The sequence below is a fragment of the Thamnophis sirtalis genome, unplaced genomic scaffold, assembly GCF_051295495.1.
Source record: "Thamnophis sirtalis isolate CommonGarterSnake01/CBP01778 unplaced genomic scaffold, rThaSir2_p1.2 scaffold_3, whole genome shotgun sequence".
NCBI lineage: Eukaryota > Metazoa > Chordata > Lepidosauria > Squamata > Natricidae > Thamnophis > Thamnophis sirtalis.
The window spans coordinates 34,102,086-34,109,270 of record NW_028261383.1 but is presented as its reverse complement, the minus strand read 5'-3'; the positions used below and the strand labels follow the sequence as shown (position 1 = coordinate 34,109,270).

The 7,185-nt window shown below is 38.3% G+C and overlaps 1 pseudogene; it reads right to left on the bottom strand.

Annotated features, from left to right (window-relative positions):
- Positions 1-1,637: 1,637 nt before the first annotated feature.
- On the bottom strand, positions 1,638-2,568 carry LOC106555121 (olfactory receptor 2T2-like; annotated as a pseudogene).
- Between the last annotated feature and the right edge of the window lie 4,617 nt (positions 2,569-7,185).

Sequence of the window (7,185 nt, the reverse complement as noted above, 5' to 3'; positions counted from 1 at the left end):
TTTATATATACTAGATTGATAATATGAAATTTTATAGAAACTGTAAGTGAGGATTATGGAGATGATGTTGAAAAGCCTTTTTATAAAAGATAAAAAATTCTATACAGAATAGAATATAAAGATGTAATATCATTGGATGATTTCAGGATGGTGTAATGAAATGCCATAATATAAATTTACTTCAAATTTAAAATGCCCTATGTTGAAAGGATGTAATAATAGCTAGGCTTAATGGATGTTTAATAATTATAACAATTTGTATACATGTATATTAGATTGATGTTACTAATAATGGGGAAAAATGGAATTGAAAATTAATAGAGAATGTTATCAATGCTAAAATAATAGAATGACTTAGAATAAGATAAAAAAATAACTTTATTATTGGATATATTGAAGATGATATAATGAATCATAATATAAACGGTTATATATTTAGAATACCTTGTTTAAAATGGAGAAACAATAGTGATAATCAAACAAGGGAAGCATAATAAGAATGTATACAAAGATATTTGATTGACAATATGTGAATTTTGATAAAATTCAAGTGATGACTATGGAAAGGACGCAGAAGGACCTTGTAACCAATCGACACGCTGTATGTAGTTTAAGAGGCCTTTATCTTATATGTGTTGTGTGTTTGTGTTTGTTCGAAAATAAAAATTTTATTTTAAAAAAAGCACACTTTTTTTCTCCAGTTTTTTTTTACATCGTTCGTAAAGATCTACCTATTCCACATTGCCTTTGACTTTCCTTCAAACCTTAATTACACTCAACCAATATGCTGAATTTTCCTCTCCTCTTTTGTTCTTCCTTGTTTGCTGTCTATTTACTGGTAAAATCCAGATTTCATTCCTGCTACCTTTGAAGTTTTAACATATACTTTAAATGATCCAGTATTGATTTTGTTTTCAAAAATTTGGCTCTGTAAAATGTTTTTTTTAAATTCCCCTTCATGGGGCCCCCTTTGAGTTCCATGGGCCCCAGAACAATGTCCCGGTTGCACCCCCCCCCTCTCCTCAGGCCTGTATGTAGCAATCAGAGTCCAGTATCTTATGGCTTCACTCTACAAGACTCGTTCAAATGAAGATGAACAGTCTCCAGAGTGCCTCTCTAAGATGTTCTGCTTCATATTATCCAACTATTTCATTCCTCACACTTCTTTATCACACACCAATCCACTTCCTTTTCTTGTAAAATACGTTCTACTAACTTTAACTGAAACTTCTTCAGTCCACCAGCTCACACAAGAAATATTCTCAGCTGCACATTGTTAACTCTATCTCTTACACATGAAGGATGGATGGATGGATGGATGGATGGATGGATGGATGGAAGGAAGGAAGGAAGGAAGGAAGGAAGGAAGGAAGGAAAGAAAGAAAGCAAATTTAAGGTTCAATGTAGAAAAATATCAAGGTCATGGAATTATTATGGTGTGGTAATGGCTAGTGGAGAAGGATCCATGGTATCCCATGCTGTATGTGGGCCTCCTTTCTTTCCTCGATCATCACCTTTCTTAGCAAGGTGTTTTTATTTCCATTATTGTGAATAAAATCAACAGACATCTTTTTTATCTATTTCTGTAATTTTATAAAAGGATATTAACACAAAAAAAAATCTTTCAGCTCTTTCCATTAGGATGTATGTCTTACAAGGAGTTTTCGTAGAGCTGCTATAACATCTCTGTTCCGTAAGCTATAGATAAAAGGGTTCAGCATTGGAGGGACAACTGTGATACAGATCGAATAAATCATGGACTTACGGGCTGAGTAAGAAGACACAGGAGTACTGTATGTCAGGATGCTTGCGCCATAGAAGATGCTCACTACACATAAATGGGATAAGCAGGTGCCCAATGCTTTGTGCCTTCCCTCAGTTGAGTGCATGTTCAAAATCTGCACAAGAATGGCTATATATGAGAAGATAATCACTAAGATGGGCAAGAGAATTATCAACACATTGTCAAAGTATATTATTTTTTCAAATCCAGATGTATCAGCGCATGTTAGTTTCATCAAAGCTGGGAATTCACAGACAAAATGATCAATTACATTTGACCTACAGTAAGGTAGGGATTGTACATAAATTGCTATGACCATAATGATAAGCGATGAAGAAGACCAGATTCCTACACTCATGAGGAGGCAGATGGTTCTCCTCATAAGAATTGGGTACTGCAAGGGTCTGCAGATGGCTACATACCTGTCGTATGACATGACAGTCAAAAGGTAATATTCTGTGGTCCCCATGGTCAGAGTTAAAAAAATCTGTGCTACGCAGCCTCCCAGAGAAATAGTGGTTCTTTGAGTTAAAAAAAATGACTGACATTTTAGGGACCACAATGAGGATTTGGCCCATATCCACACAGGACAGTTGGCTCAGGAAGAAGTACATGGGGGTATGAAGTGAGGCATCCATCTGGATTAGAAAGAGGAGGAGGGAGTTTCCCATCAGAGCAATGAGACTCATAAAGAGAACAACGACAAAAAAAACAGTGGGAGCTTTCAGGTGACTAAGTCCAATTAGATGAAATTCTGTCCACGAAGTTACATTCTCATTTCCCATGGTGCCATGGGAGGGAGGGGTACACACAACAAAAAAAATTGTATTTCAATGTCTTAATGATTGACAAATGATGACATATTTGTGTTTTTTTTTAAAGAAAAAAATAAAAAGTTCTGTTTAAAAAAAAAAGAAAGATGTCTGGTTCAAGGTTTTCTTTGTTCATTTAGAGGCAGAAATAAGAACCAGTACAAAAAAGCCAAATTTAAATCTCCACCCCGTATGCTTAATTTCAGTAAAATTAACAATAAAGTATTGCTTAATGCTGTCCAATTGAAAACATTATAACTGTCAAAAGATGGCTAGATTGTGACTTCTGCTAGCGAAATAATTTTCAGCGACTGAATATGATTCTTTTTTTTATAAACACTAATTTTTAAAAACTAACTTGTTATAGGAAAGTTAGAAAGGTTTCTAATGAGAAATACAGGCAGAACTATATTGCCCACTCCATTTTTACATCTACCCGAAAAACAAAATGCTTGACTTAAAAAACAAAACACACATACACACGCACACTTCCTACCTTCCTACGTCCATGCGTTAAGAGGAAGAGAATTGTTTGGATCTTAAGAAAGTTAAAAAAGTTATTTTAAGTTTTATGCTAATAAAAAGATTGATGTTGTTACTCTTTAGTCATAACTTTTCCACTCTGGAGTATGTTGATTTGTGGAAAAAGACTGGTATAAGATTAACAGAAGTATCTGCCAGAATCTAGATCTATATAGCATAAGTCATTCTGTTTGGTCTGAACACAGGATGGCGTTTGCATCATTCCGCCTACTCAGGCATTGCAGCATGTATGAAGAAGCTACCGATGGGCTGCATCCTTTGGAGAATTTGGCTCATTAAATGTTGCTATTCAAAAAGAATCCCTGAAGAACCAAGCAGTTAATATTAAGATCATTAAAATAAAATTAAACTGTCTAGGTTTTGTTATATTTTTTGTCATCTCAGACTATAAAAATATGGAAAGAGCTATCCATGGGAATTACATTCCTGGAAATTTCAGGGACTGTAAAGATAGGGACCAATCCAGGGGTGGGATTCAAATATTTTTACTACCGGTTCGGTGGACATGGCTTGGTGGGCATGGCAGGGGAAGGATCAGACGTGGGTTTCAAATCCCAGCGCTACTGGTTTGCTCATGCTTGCGTGCACACAACTCTTCTGCACATGTGCAGAAATGTCCGGGCGGGTGGCCGGAGCCTCCTGCCGCCACCACTACCAATTTGGCCGATCCGGGCCAAACCAGGAACAACCCACCTCTGGGAAGGATAATGTAAAATCTCCATTCCCATCCCACTCCACGGGACCCCAGCTGGGACTCTGGAGGCAGAGAATAGATGGGTGATGGGGCTAGTCAGAGATGGTATTTACTGGTTCTCCAAACTACTCAAAATTTCCACTACCGGTTCCCCAGAACTGGTCAGAACCTGCTGAACACCACCTCTGGACCAATCCCATCTCTTATTTTGTTTATCCTTCCTACCCCTTCCTTTGACTTCCTGGTCCATTATCAAGGTTTTCATTATTAATTTTATACTGATGGTATCCAAATCTTTTTAATATAGATGTTAATGACAATGCATTGACAACCAGAAGCTTCAAGCAAGTCAGACAAGCCTCAACAGAGAAACATCATTAACAACTGTGAAAACAAAATTGGAACTCTATACTGTATTGTTTAATGCCCAGATCAATAAGGATTACATTGAGTTCTGTGGCTTTGGGCATCCAGTGAAGTGGGTTACAAAACCAACCCCTATTTGCTAGGTCAGCAGGTCATGGCACTGCAATATGACTGGAAGGCAAAAGAAGAGAAAAAAATCATGTTTCTGTCAATCTGTTCCACCTACAAAAACATTCCAAGGCAAATGTTTGAAATTTGGAAGCAGAGATTCGTAGACTGAACTGTTATTGAATAAAGACTAATGTTGTTTCATCCTTATGTAGGAAGTTCACACCCACCTCTCTCCTAGAGAAATGAAATATCCTGGGAAATATTGGAAAGGCAGAATATTATATTTCCCTGGATCAGAAATGGAGAAACATGTTTTTAGGCAGGAAACAGACTCACTCTTAATAGCCCCCACTTTTCTCAATGGACCATATGGCATCTGTGAACTCAACCGAACTTGGACTCAAAACACAGCCTAGAGAGTTGCCCCTGCATGGCTCTGTGGGAGTCTGACAATCAATCAGAATACATTTCTTACACAGGAACAGGAAACAGAGAGGTGGGGCTGAACAGAGAGTATAAAAAAACCCAGCAAGCCCCTCCTTCTCTCTCTTTTCTTCTTCACCCAACATCTGGAAGCGTGTGATCCCCCTTTTCTGTTCAGGAGCTCAAGCCATGTGGTCCTGTCCACCATTAAACCATCTTTCCAAGCAGCCTCCATGTTTCCAGTGTCTTTTTCCCCACTTGGAGCTCAACGCAGAAGGACATTTCTTTCAACACTTAAAAGAAAATTCAGAACTAGAAGCTTTTGAGCATCCAGTTTTGGTTACCACATTACAAAAAAGATGTTGAGACTTTGGGAAAAGTGCAGAGAAGAGCACCTAGCATGATTAAAGGCTTGGAGACTAAAACATATGAAGAACAGCTGCAGAAATTGGGTATGGCCAGTTTAGAGAAGAAAAGGACTAGGGATGACATGATAGCAATATTCCACTATCTGAGGGGTTACCACAAAGAAGAGAGGGTCAACTTATTTTCCAAAGCATCAGAAGGCAGGACAAGAAGGAATGGATGGAAACTAATCAAGGAGAAAGGTAACCTGGAATTAAGGAGAAATTTCCAACAGTGAGAATAATTAACCAGTGGAACGGCTTGCCTTAAGAAGTTGTGGCTGCTTCATCACCGAGGTTTTTAAGAAGAGACTGCACAGCCACTGGTCTGAAATGGTATAGGGTCTCCTGCTTGAGCAGGGAGTTGGACTAGAAGGCCTCCAAGGTCCCTTCCAGTTCTATTCTGATTGATTAAGTAGATAATAAACAAGTGTCAGATGGCAAAGAAGAATTGCAAGGCAAGCTATATTAGCTATGCACCCTTGTTTGTTTATTTGGATTATATAATTGCACATCACAAATACATGACTCTGCATGGCTAAAACAATTAAAACCAATACAAAAATAAAGCAAAAAGACATTATTAAAACACAAAAGCATATAAAACTGTTCTGACCCCCCACCCCTCCGTATGCCGAGGCACTCCAAGACAAGACTACTGCTAGACAATTTATTCACAGTAAATTAACACACTGACAAGACCTGGGCAGCAATCCAGACTTCCAAGATAAGAAATATACTTGAGAGCTTCTCCAGCGTTGGTATAAATAGTTGAATCCTGCCAACAGCCTCCTCCCAAAGTCTCTCCTTATATACTCTCTTGGGAGGAGCCTAATTATAACCACCTGGGTCCAATTATCTTCTGTATCTGCGTAGTTGCTCTCAGCGTTTATCTGCCCGCTTTTGTCTGGCATCTGGGACCAACTCCCTTATCTCCTCCCCACTGCTCCAAGGCCTGACGTCATGGGCACACTCCCTTTGGCTTTCACTCCATGCCTCAGGCGCCATCCTGGTGGCCAACCAACCTCTTTGGTCCCTGCTCGGAGTCGGAACCCTGTCCAGGGTCCTCCACATCTTCCAGAGCCGACTCATAGGGTCCCTCGCTATCGGAGTCTGTTTGCAGCTCCAACGGCTCCTGCTGGGCCACAACATAAAACTATATTTAAAACTTCTGCTTTCTCCAGCTTTGGGTTGAATGTTGCTTAAGATATTTTTCACTTTTCCAAAGTTCAATTGCACTATATTCAATTCACTAATGACCAAAATTGCTTGCAATGAAGGTGCAAAGGAGTGCAAACCTTGGCCCTGATAAAATAACTAATGTATCATAAGACAAGGGGGAGGGGTTAACTTAAGTGAGATTTCTATTGGGGAGGAGAGCAACATTTGTAATATATCAGGTACAACATCGCAATCTAAAAGCCACTTCCTTGGGTTACACTGGAGTTCATTGCCTTATAGTGAGAGATGAGACTTGGATTATCACACTACGCTTGCCACATTGCAACTTTGGGGCCATGACCCAACACCCCTGATCTGCTTATCTCTAAAGCAGTTATTTTCACTTTTGTTGCATTTGACATTGACCAATGTACTTAATGTAGAGTCAGACATAAAAACATATTCTTCCAGAAATTATGCACACATAAAAATTCAGGCCTATTGAAATACATTGATGTATGTATTTATGTGTCTATTGAAAAACTGCACCTTAAATATTACCTTTCCTTACTGTTTCTGATATAGATTTTTCCTAAAATCCATTCACTGTTAATCCGTGTTTGGAATGGGAAACATGGAAGCATGAAAACCATTTCTACACCAACTTGATTCAATGGAAGATATTTAATCATAAAAAGAATAACTAATAGTACCATTCTTTCAATTCCAATTAAAAATATATATGAATAGCTTCTATCTTAATGAAGCAATCAAATTCTCCGTTTACAACGTTTGCATTTCTTTGCTCGGAAAAGTTGACTTGCAAAACTTTTTCTCATTAAAAGCTCTTTAATAATTTAATAATCAACTTCAAGTAGACCCATCGGT